The sequence below is a fragment of the Mya arenaria genome, chromosome 6, assembly GCF_026914265.1.
Source record: "Mya arenaria isolate MELC-2E11 chromosome 6, ASM2691426v1".
NCBI lineage: Eukaryota > Metazoa > Mollusca > Bivalvia > Myida > Myidae > Mya > Mya arenaria.
The window spans coordinates 70,267,416-70,271,895 of NC_069127.1; the positions used below are offsets into that span (position 1 = coordinate 70,267,416).

The window sequence follows — 4,480 nt, forward strand, 5'->3', positions numbered from 1 at the left end:
AGCTTAGAACTTCTTCGCGCTTAGATCGAGAACCTATGCCATTAACATTAAAAGTACATACATCTACAGGCATGGTTGTTATAACTGGTATTCATGTTCACAATTTGCTCTTTTATACGAAGTATACTTACGAATGAAACCCACTTAACAATACAAAATAAACTGTGCTGGTTATAATATTTAAAAAGTAAAGACCAAAACGTATTAATGCTACCTATATAGAAAGTCAAGTACAAAGCACGCTCCTTTAAACGTAGTTTGCAAACGAATGAAAACCACTTAGTACTACAAAAAATACTGTGATGACTAAAAATCATATTAAGTGAAAAACAAAAGAAAAAGCACAGAAAATGTACTTCTGTAGATAGGAAATGAATTATTATAGGTAGACATACCTAGTAATCTCTTTTAATGAAAAACATACAGAAAAAATTCAGTTATTAAGTTTCGATGCATTGTACCTATCGATACCAAGTTTATGGAAGTTTTCGAAATTTTCCTTTTTTCGCTATTTCATCATACGGAGTACAGCCCCTTTAAATATCACATGTTACTTGGACAGGTATTAGTGTTAGTACATTTCAAATGTTATGTTTTTAAACATTATCGTACAAGTTAAGATATTTTTGACAAATATTGTGTATGTATTTCACGGGACGTAATAAAACAATATGAACACGTAAACGACGTGCCTGTGCACACACGAACGTTGAAATAACGTCGGAGTAATATTTTTAGCACACTGGATAGGCATTTTCGGTTAATTCAGCCGTGCTGGAAAACTCCAGTCTGAGACGTCAAAATCTAATATTAACGCCAATACTGGCTTATAAAACTATTTTATACATCGGCGATATCAAGTCGGTATCTTTAAGTTCCCAGTCATAGTTAGTTCTGCTTATTTCGAAAGCGTTATGATTTTCGATTTATTTTGTCGTTCTTCGCACCAGGGACATTTGGTCCGTTGCATTAAGTTAGTTGGGTTCCTTAAGTTCAACGACATTCACAGTTGCTTTGGCCACGCGCCCTTCCCCCTTCGCCTCGCACCTGTACGGTCCAAAGTCGAACACGGTCAGAGTACCCTTGCGTGTAGCCAAGGTTACAAACTTAGCCGGTATATGTGCACCTGCCGGCTCCATGTTAAAGTCATATTTCCATGTTGTTGACGTCAGTTTCTGCCCATGAACGTAGACCCAGTATGTTTCGTATAACGGGGCACCTTGCGCGATACACGCTAACGTAAATATACCTCCCCTCTTGACGTAAACGGTATTTTCCATAACGTCTACCTCGACAGGAAACCTCACGATAAGATTGATCTTATAATCCTCGTAACTTACGGAATTTTCTCCACGACACGTGTAGACGTCGGTAGCGTAACGCTTGACGTCACGCAGAACAAGTTTGCTCCCCGTGATGCCGGTAGGCTGTTTGTCGTCACCCCTAAACCACGTTATGTTCGGTACGGGTTCGCCAGTAAATGCGCACGTAAGTTCCACTGTGCCGCCTTCATCGACGTTCACTTCCGGTGAGCTTGTACCGCCATAGTCGATTTTCGGAGCGACCAAGATCAGAAGCTGGACGTTGGACAGCACCACTTGTTGGTCAGTCGTGCACGTGTAATTCGTTGCGAATGTGTTCGTAACCCACTTAATAAGAAAATTCCATGCACGTTTGGACGTCTTTACAACCTCAATTTGGTTCACGTATTTGAGGACACGTGTACCGGAAGTGAGGAAAGATTACTTGGATGATATCCAGCGTACCGAGACCGTGTCGGGGTCCAAGCCGGAAGTCAGGCGGCACGGCAGCATAATGTTCTCCCCGCGCCGAACGCGGAGTATAACCTGCTGGGGGTTTCCATCGCCACCAGAAAGAAGCAGACCTGCAAATAGACGTTTTTGTATGTTCAACGTTCTGTATAATAAAGGTATCTGGTATTAACAATTTCCATTAAAATATATTGGCTGAAATGTATCCAACCTGATTTTTACTTTATATTTGGTTTAATTCAGTGGATTCGAATTTCCTCGAAGTTCTTTTTTGATAGTAATGTTTACATTGTTAAAATCCGCTTTCCATTTTTCAATAGTAAAATGAATACTCAATATTTCTCCTAAAATGGAAAACTCAATGTTTCAAAATATTCAGGATATTTTAAAGATGCACTCTAACTCACAGATAAGATTTTCCACAATGAATACAATTAGTTTAAAAATTACCAAAAAAGGTTGGATAAATGTCGAAAGCAATGGTTCTTATGAAGGATACCGAGTTAATTTGTTAATAAGGTGCAGCAAGCACGGTATTTCAGTCGTATGAAATGATAGTAGATCAAAGTAAGTCGTTTAGCGCTCACCAATCATTTACTGTTTTTGAGTTATCAGCTAGTAAATACACAGTTACAATCTTGTTATCATTAATCATTTTTTCCATAAATGCATTAGTTAGAAAGTAGTTAAAGGTTTATTATTCAAAATTTATATTTGTTATACATGTGTATTTATTTAATTTCAATAAGAGTGCCACTTTTAGAAAAAAATAACCCTTATTACTTTTTTTCTTATGACGACTTAGCATCCTGCAAGAGTTTTGTTCACAACATAAAACATAAAGTCGTTGATGTTTCACCTGGTGAAATGTAAGAAAGATCCTCGTTTTGAATAAATGAATAAGCTATAACCACTTCGCGTAAGAGGAATAATGTGGCCAAGACAATTTTTCATATTTGACAAGGGATAACAGAACAGAACAGATAATTTATCAAGACTTGTACAAAGTACATCATCTTTTTAACAACAAATAAATAACAAACACATGATATGAAATAGGTCATACTTTATATAAGATAGAATCATAAATGTATTCAAAAATATATATTCAAATCAGGTGAGGATTATTATTGTAAATCAATATTAAAAGTTGATCTTCTAATACTCAGAGGTTGTTTGACAAATAAACATAGTTTAATAAATCTTGTTTATTTCTTGTGTTTAACAGTTCAAAGAACTTAAAAACGGACGGACGTAAATAAATATACCGTTTTATGTATTTCTTTCTTATAGTTTCAAAACAACGTGTACACATACAAATAAAATGAAATTCATCGTCTATATCTCTTGAATTACAGCATAAGCAATATCTTTCTTCACGTTGTATACGATTACGATTATATCTACCCGTTTGAATCCTTAACGGTTGTGCAGAAGGTCTAAGCCTACATAAAAATAGTCGTAAGCTTTTAGGTAATAAATCCAAATAATCTTCATACACAAAAGTAGTCTTAATTTCCTCATACAAAAATAAAACTGGTCTTTTAAGGGATCTTCACCATTCTTGCTTAAAACAATCAATTATTATTGTTTTAAATTCAGATAAAAAATCATTTTTCATTTATCAAATTAGGAGTATTGAATACGTATGCAAAACCATACTGGCTCAAAAGCTTTTTAACATTTCAAACCCAGTTGATTTTTCTATTATTACAGTCAGTAATGCATACTTATATACACTACTTATTACAATGTTATTGCTATTTGTTACCTTAAACTAATATTTAATAATTCTAACATATCTAGTATGTACATAAAGAGGTTATCTACCAAGTTCCCCCTACACTTGCCGTACATGTATTTTTTTAATATCCTTAGACATAGTTAATACCCAAATTTCGGAAGAATAATTCAACAAAAGCATCAAATAGTTGGGAAAAATCTTTGGTTTCAGGTCATACACCTTATATTAACCCAATAACACATTAAATGCTATTACAGCTTTGCCAGTTAAATGTTCCTGGTACCAGTGAAATTAAAAACAGTTCTTTAATAATAAAAAATCAATCACGACGTCAATAGGCCGGACATTGTAGGTCCAATTTTCTGTTGGCAATGGCCCTCCCCTTTTACGAAATACCATAATTTTGGTTTTAAGTGTATTTAGTTATATAAGAATATTGTAGTAATTGGGGTTTATCAATAAATACTATTTTCTGATAAACCCCAATTACTACAAGATTCTGAAAGTCTATCCAAATGGTGTTGCATTTCAACTGGTGTTTCACCTACCACAGCCAGTAACTGTTAATTTCTAAAAAAAGAAAACTGATTTTGTATTTGCTCTTACCGACAAGCAAATATCCAGCCAACAAATACCTCTCCATATTTACCACAATAGTTCTTTTTAGAACGTTAGATCTAAAAAGATCTAACGCTGGCTTGGTCAAATGAGTGTTCAACAACGGGTTTCGATGTTCTATAGTTCATTTGTTCGTTTCGTTTCATCTCCATAAACCGTAGATGTGTACCGTAAACCGTAAAAACTGAAATTATAATAAAATGACTCATAATCATTAAAGTTATGACAAAAACAAACTTTTCACGACTGAGACTAGTATTACACATGACTATTATTTCAAGTATGACTATATATGACTGCATATGAGTGTATATGGCTGTATATTACCTTTAACAAATAAACTATA

At 34.5% G+C, this 4,480-nt stretch overlaps 1 pseudogene; it reads right to left on the reverse strand.

The window, feature by feature from the left end:
* Positions 1-974: 974 nt before the first annotated feature.
* LOC128238009 (hemicentin-1-like) lies at positions 975-4,159 on the reverse strand (annotated as a pseudogene).
* Positions 4,160-4,480: the final 321 nt, after the last annotated feature.